Source organism: Seriola aureovittata, chromosome 6 (assembly GCF_021018895.1).
Source record: "Seriola aureovittata isolate HTS-2021-v1 ecotype China chromosome 6, ASM2101889v1, whole genome shotgun sequence".
Lineage (NCBI taxonomy): Eukaryota > Metazoa > Chordata > Actinopteri > Carangiformes > Carangidae > Seriola > Seriola aureovittata.
The window spans coordinates 23,545,572-23,554,094 of record NC_079369.1 but is presented as its reverse complement, the minus strand read 5'-3'; positions in this window follow the sequence as shown (position 1 = coordinate 23,554,094).

Below are 8,523 nucleotides of genomic sequence, written 5' to 3'. Positions count from 1 at the left end.
CTGTGTTGCTTCTTTTTCAAATATTTATCAAAATTGATTTAAGTATTAAACTGAGCTGCAACTAATACAACAGATGCGTCTGATTCAGGGGTGTCAATAAGTCAGTAATATAGCCATCAGCATTGTTCAAGGCCTGTCAGGTACACTTTAGTTGGGTTATGCAGGAGTTCAGTTTCCCTACCTCGGGTTGTTCTCATAATATAACACAGACTACATCTAAATCAATCTCTTGCACTGTCTAGTTCATCAGTAGGAAAAATTTGTGATGGATTCTGGGTAAATTAAGAATTCTTTTTCAAACTAAAAAAACATGGCAGACTTAGCAAATCCGTTTACTCAAGGGGATAATGTTTACCTTTTTGGAACAATGGGACATTGTACTGTGAAAATACAGCAAAGAGCTGTTGATGTAGCAGTCTAGGGCTAACAGGAAGTACTTCTTTCAGTCAGGCTTAGGATAGTTTCTAATAAATATGTCCTCATGGGTTTCTACAGTCTCTCAATACTCTTACCTTTCTCATTGCCTTCACAGAACATCACAAATTTACTGTTTTTTTTTTTTATCATTTGGTGCCTGGTGGTACCTGCAAGTGTCAGTGACTGTTACCATGGTAATGCAGGCTAGCAGGTGTCACTGACTGTTACCATGGAAATAAAGCTCTTAGTTCTGAAATAGCCTAGGGGGTAAGGTGGCTAACTATTTAGGGCTAGAACTAGCCAGTCAAACTTCACCAGGCACAGCTTTCACAAAGATATTTTAGACTGGTGTGTAGTGTTGGTCCAGTCTTAATTTTACAAACATTACTCACCTTACCCTCAGGCCAGCTCAGGTCTAAGACCAATGTTGCCACGGTAACAATCAGTGACACCTGCGCTGAGGAGTTGCGCCCAACAACAAAAAACAGTAAAACTTGGCTCATAATTTGTGTTTTTCTAACATTGTTATGGAGAGAGCAGCATTTTTTTTCCAAAATAGATTTTTCTTTTGATTGTTACACTCTTGTAACTGTTGAATTCTTCCAAAAGACAAACATTTTTTGATAGGGTAAATGGAGCCGAGTGGTTGGATGTGGTTCCTTGGCCAGTTTCACAAAGACAGACTTTGACTGTGGGATACATATCAAATAGTCAGACTTCAGATAAACGTCTCAATTCATACATTGTACAAAACAGTTTAGTTCTTGACTATCTTGAGTGTTGTGAAATGGTCTTACTTGCATTAGACTAATCTATGAGCAAAATTAAGACTGGACCAACAGTACACACCAGTCTGAAATATCTTTGTGAAACTGGCCCCAGTTCTTTAACATGTTGAATATCTTATATATAATATAGCAGCAGATGCTCATTTCCCTTTGATTAAACTGGAACCTAGTGTGTGTAGTGGTCAGACAGGTGTAAGGAGGTATCTGTGGAATAAACATACACAGTCACTCAGAACATCTCCATAGTAAACACCGTCCTCTGACTGTGTGTTAATCCAGCTGGTACTGTTTGTCTGCAAGTCAGTGGCATTGTTTGTATCGACAGATATAATGGTTAAACCATTACGGAACCTTAGTTAATTTTTTATCCTGCAAGTTACCTTATAAACAAATTGGTGACCTATGAAGACCAAAGGTGTAATTTATCCACACAGACAAATAAAAATGTATGATACAGGTTATCAAGGGCGTAGGTTTGGTCTCAACATAGGGACACAACAACCCTGCCACCCCTCCAAAACAAAGAGGACTTTTTAATGCTGCCAACCAAAAGGTTTATTAACATATAAGATCTGAATTTAAATTCAGAAATGAATTTATATTTAAATAAAACTACACACTATCAGATCAAAGACTAAAACTTTAGGATATTATCATGTGTTATAGAAACTTACAAGTTAACATCAGAATAGGTGGACTATGGTTATGTTAGATATAAGTTAGCAATTTTGAAATTAATCCATAATAGTGCATATTTAATCACACTATCATTTTAAAACCTCATGTAAAACCCTGACAATGCACCTGTTTTCTCATCAGCCTCCTCTATTTCCCTGGTCTGGTTCCAGCAGACAAAAGAATTCCTCAAAAATGTTCATACAGTTGAATCAACAACAGTCTAAAACAATTTTAATAAAAATGTAACATTATAATCTTATCTTCATGAAGGAGGATTTACTGCAGGACAGTTGTATTAGGCTACATTAGTTTTAGCTGAATGTTTCAAATAAATTGCTAACTGAGTGTATATTATTAATTGTCAGTTGTATGCACAGGCTGCAAAGTGCCTGACTGGAATTAATTGGTTGATTTCAGTGCTGTTCTCACCTGTGCACTGATACACCTGGCAGCCTAACGATGCTCTTTAATTAAAATAGTTTTAACATATATTATTTTCACCATATACACACGTGGACAAAATTGTTGGTACCCTTCCGTTAAAGAAAGAAAAACCCACAATGGTCACTGAAATAACTTGAAACTGACAAAAGTAATAATAAATAAAAATTTACTGAAAATTAACTAATGAAAATCAGACATTGCTTTCGAATTGTGGTTCAGTAGAATCATTTTAAAAAACAAACTAATGAAACCGGCCTGGACAAAAATGATGGTACCCCTAGAAAAGATTGAAAATAATTTGACCATAGGGACATGTTAAACTAAGGTGTGTCCTGTAATTAGCGTCACAGGTGTGTTCAATCTTGTAATCAGTCCGGCTGCCTATTTAAAGGGTGAAAAGTAGTCACTGCTCTGTTTGGTACCATGGTGTGTACCACACTGAACATAGACCACAGAAAGCCAAGGAGAGAGTTGTCTCAGGAGATTAGAAAGAAAATTATAGACAAGCACGTTAAAGGTGAAGGCTATAAGACCATCTCCAAGCAGCTTGATGTTCCTGTGACTACAGTTGCACATATTATTCAGAAGTTTAAGGTCCACAGGCTGTCGCACATGTGGATACTCGATACGAGATTCATGCTGTGGCTTCAAACATTAACATTTTTTCCCCCTCCTGAAATAAACTATTTTCAGCCCACAGTGGAATACCAAACAACATCGATGAACATTTTTTTGTTATTCGTGAACATCTGCTCATATTTCTAGGTTGTGTTTGGTGGGGGATTGACATTGTTTTGATGTGGCATGTGCAGGTTTTCATTCCAACCAAAAGTATTACTTCAACAGCTGATTTCAATGATTAGCACACATTCAACCACATGAGTTAATCAGTAAAAGCACCTGCTGTTGTTGCTGCTGCTGTTTTTAGGAATTCATATGGCTCCTCAATGACAAACGCATGAACGGTGCTACTGGAGGAACGACAGGAGCCTATTATGAGGTGTGCGTGTGTTTACATTTGTGTGACAACCTGACAAAGTGAGACGGAGACAGATGAGGAGCTGCACACAGCTCATGTGGATTGAAGAAAAAATAGTTCTAATAACAGTTGGGATTTTTATGTATTACCTGCTTTTTTTTTTCACTTATTGAAGTCCACTCAAAACATGTCAATCTTAACAGGAATAAAGTTACTTATACATGAAATTCTCAGTTGGATTCTGTAATTCTGATGGACCTGTCTATTCTGTATACCAACAGTTCCCAACCTTTCTAACTCATGGCCCATTTGAAAAATGTTGGCAGCCCATGTACATCAGACCCAATAACAGAAAAGAGGCCAAATAATGATAAGAATCGAAATGATGAAATGAAAGCAGGGGAAACATATAGGAAGCTCCACAGTTACTAACACAACATCTGAGCTGGACTGTCTCAGAATTTGTCTTTTTTGTATGACAGGGGGAAGGGGATCACTGGTCGACTCACCGTCTGTCTCTGGGGTCTCCTTCCTATTAATTCTTTCTGTTGCCAACCAGTTTTCCCTTTTTTAACTCAAGTTTTTACCATGCATGTAATCTTTTAGTGCACAATCACACTGAGCTAGCAAACAAGTAGGCTGTAAGATGTGGTCTGGCCTGCTACATCATAAAAATTCCTATCATTGGCTTATCACATTGATAGGCCTTGATACAAAAATAGTTTTAAAAAACTGGAATTACCACCTCAATGTTGTATGCCGCCACCACTCATATTAGTTACAGGCTTACAGCCCTGTGAAGGCTTGAGTTATGGCCAAAAAGGGTTTTGTACGTTCACGCTAACCTTTGACCTTTTACCACCAAACTCGAATCAGTTCACCCTTGCGTCCAAGTGAACAACAGAATGCACAATTTTGAGTGAAATAAATAAACTTGACTTGAGAAACAGACAGAGATTGTACTGTATCAACTGCTTTTTCTTTGTCAGGTGAACATGCCAATATCCCTGTAGGGAGTATGAACCATATTAGACAATGCTACACCTCACGCTTCACTTCCAATAACCAGTGTTCAAAACCAATACAGGAGGTAATATTTGCCTCATATGCAGTGAGGCAGAAAATGTGTGAAGGGCAGGATGAGCATGTGACTTCATGCAGGAGACCAGAGTTTGTAAATATAACTATTGTTGTCCATCATAATGCGCACGAGCCGGAATTCTGTATTTTATTTTTATCAGAAGCACAGCAGTTATCAGCTGTTGTCACAAAAGGAACCATTTGTCTGCAGCTGCCATTATTTGCATAAGCAAAACTGGTGTGACGGACAACATGGGTGATATGCGAGCTAGCTAGATAGCTTTTCTGTTTGTCAGCACAAAATTTACTGTACTTCATTTTGCACATTAAAACCACAACAAATGATCTTTTTCCCAAGCCCTTCTCCCAGCTAAAAAGCATGCAGCCATGATTACGGCTGTGACCTTTCTTCTGTCACCGATAATACCCAACTAATTACAAACAGAAAGTTAGAAAAGCCTCAACTATGTTGTTTGTCTCAAATAGTGCGTTTTAGGAATTAAGTGAGAACTGGGACTTATACCTGCTCCAATTTCAAGGCTGCCATTTTTATTTAGGCCCCCTGTGCCATTATCTTGATTCCTGCATTTTGTTTTAATGAAACTCTGGATGTTACAAGTTCGTGCACAGCATCAATCACCTCAATTAGGCAAGAGGGAGCTCAGGTTATAGTCTGTGCATCCTTTATTCCTCTGAGTGTGTGGAGGTTGCAAAGAGATTCTTTTAAAATAAAGTAAACTTAAAGAGGCTCTACATCTTGGTGCCCTATATTCAGTTCTTGCACCTTTCTTCATACTTTATATACTTTTGCAAATGTGGGAGCTGCTAAATCTGTCTGTCTGGATGGTGTCACTGTAAATTTGTGTCCTGACTTTTCCTCTCAGCTCCTCACACATCTTTTCTTTTTCTGCTTACCTGTCTTTCTTTTCCTTTTTTTTTATTGCTACTGTTAACCCACACCGTTCAGCAGATAGGAACACAATGCGAGATTGTCAGACCTGTCTACCATATGCAAAGAGCCTTGTCACAATCTCCTCTCTCAGCCATAGATCTGGTGATGCTGGAAATGGCTGCCCGCTCTCCTGTGTTATCCAGCTGCCTGGATCCACCAACAAGGTCTTATGAAGGTCTCTGAAAGGAGTCAGCAGTAGTTCTACAGAAGGGATTGTGGATGAAATGTGTGAGGGAAAATGGGGTGGGGGATTGATATGTGTGTTTTTGTGTGTGGTCTCGGTTGTGTGTGTGTTGAAAGAGATGAAGGGCACGCTGCCAAACTGATGTCAGCATTCAAACTAAATCTAGTAGCGATTGACAGTGTTGGCTGCCAGCACTTGTGATCACTGGATTATTTGAAACAAATAAAGTGTAACACGTTATACATGTTATGGGTGACACATTTTTGATACATTATTTTTTTTTTATGTCAGATAACATTTGCATATTAAAAACACCATTTAAAGCAATAGGCTGACACATACACTTACTCGCTTCTTTGCCGAGCGTTAGATGAGAAGACAAATACAACTTTCTGTCTGGTAAATATGAAGTCTGGAGTCAAGATGGTTAGCGTAGCTTAGCATAAAGACTGGAAGCAGGGGTGAACGGCAAACCTGGCTCTGTCTGTAGGTAACAAAATCCACCATTACATTTAAAATTCATAAGCCAACATGTTATATATTGTTGGTTTAATCCATACAAAGAACAAAGTGTAAAAATGTGGTTTTACATGGGGGTTGTGCAGGACTATTTCTTGGCCTAAAGTAGTGATATCCTGAAGTCTTATAGCGACAGTGAGGTTGCCTATTGCTTTATTTCACCCATCTAACCAAAAGCCCATTCAAAAAACCCATAGACTACAGGAAGAGTAGGGAAGTGCTAAAATGCTCATTCCTGCAGTACTTAGTTTAACGACAGACATGTGACTGTTATCAATCATGCGTTGCAATCAAAAGATGTCAGTGTACCTTTAAATTCACAGGATCCACTGCTCAACTCAGGAACTGCTCAACTGCAACCTGAGCAGTTGTCTAACCCATAGACTGGACATAACGATGGATGTAGCCTCCGTGAAATCACCCAGAAGGTTTCTGAGGAGTGGTTTTGAAGCTAAGTGTGAGCTGCTCCGTCGTCGCCATCTTGGCAGTACCTGACTTGCCTAACTCCTGGCTAATCCAAAAATGGGCAAAGAGATGGGGCATGTGTGGAGCCGAGACTCATTCCCCGGTTTTGTAGATGAATCAAAGCATCAATTATACATAACTTTAAGCCTTAATAAAAACAGTTATCATGAATGAGGAAGTTAGCTATAGAGATGAAAACAGTTTTGTGTACCAGGCTGTAAACATGTTTATTTCTGCTGTAAAGTTGGACATTTTAACATGGGAGTCAATGGGTATTAACTCGCTGTTGAAGCCATTAGAGGAACCTCAATTTTTGTCTTCATTTTTCAGGCCCGGAGGTTGCTGCTTGGTCTAACCAGACAGAATGAGTGAAAACACCAGCGTGGGTTTGCATGTTCTCTAATAGTTTTAGAATTCACACAGCTTGCAGGGAGGGATGCAATTCTTCAACCGATGTAAAAACAGCAAAACCTCCAAAATTGGGTAAAATCCTCATATTGTCAGTTTCATTCTTGTTCTTGAGGAGATCTTTACCTCTAATAGTGGAGCATTTTTTAGCAGCTGAACAGACAGATATTTCCCTCAGGAGTTGGTGGGACCAAAACGAAGCTAAAAGGAGAGAGAATATCAGATTTATATCTGTCAGGATGGCGGGAACATTGCTCGAAATGAACATGGGGTCACTCTATCAACTTTTAAAAACTTGATATTACTGTATGTCAGCATCGTGTTTAAAGCCAGTTAACTTTCCCATAGGGGCCAGAAAATCAGTTTAATGGAGAAAACAAATTTGAAAACTTGGGTTTTCTTTTCAAGACACCACATCTAACATCTGCTTGATGTCATCCGAATTCTAAGTGTTGCTTCTTAAAGGAAGAAATTGGGACAGACTGAGTGTGTGGTGAGGAATGAATCAGCAAAGTTACTTTAATGTCTATGGAGAAACAGGCTCGACATTTTGAGGACATCACTAGCTCGCTGCACAGATTTGATCCTTTGGGAGAGACTTAGTCATGTAAGTTCACTTGATGAAAGTATTATACACTGGAACAAAGGAATTACAACAATGGATTGTTAAACCGAGGGGTAGGTCACTGCAAATGATGAATTGATCCACCAGAGCCCTAATACTTTTTTTTTTTTTTACATTAGATTCCTTGGTGACATTACAGCTAAGCCCCACTTTCATCGTGTAAAGTATGCACTAGGTATTAATCTAATTATATTTTGGCAGTTAAAGCCTTTACGAGAAATTAGTGCAGTTTCCCATTAGAGCAAATGACATTAGATGTACCTCCCCAGATGTCAATCAAACTAATTTTGGAGAGCTACTGGCAGTGTAAAGCCTTTTTTTAATTTTTCAGTGTTATTTTTCATGAAATATTACTGAACGTGTAGCCTGTAAAATGTGCTCTTAAGTATTTTTTTCCAGCTCAGGGGTCTTCTGAGTACATCACTTTATGGGACAATAACGTTCATCGAAGGCCACTCAAATTATAAGAAGAATACTGACATCTTAACGTATTAAATCTAATCAGATTTTGAGTATGTGGCATGGGATTGAGAAACTGCTGAGCTCTGTGTTTCTCAGGTCCCACAGTGAAAAGGTTTAGGAAGCCACACTGCTAGAGCCTCCTAATTAAAATGGGTACCATGCCAAAGTTCCCAAACGTCTATCACCAGACATTTGCCTGAAGCACAAAGGAGGATTGTTACAAAGCACTTTGTTGGATGACACCGCTGAGATTCTCCAGGAATAAAAAAGCATTTTGTCAGGCTTATATTTTACCGGCACATAACCCAATAACCCTACTAATGCACTCTTGGCCTGTGATTCGTTCTCGTTTGTCATCACAGAAAGTGCAAGGATGAACGCCATGCTGAAACCCGAACCGGCAGAGGTGGACGAGCTGTCTCGGCTGCTGCCCTCCACAACCTCCCATCAGGGAGAGGGCGGACAGGCCTGAGGAGAGATAATTAGTACCACCACCACCACCCCACCCCCCCTGAATTGTGT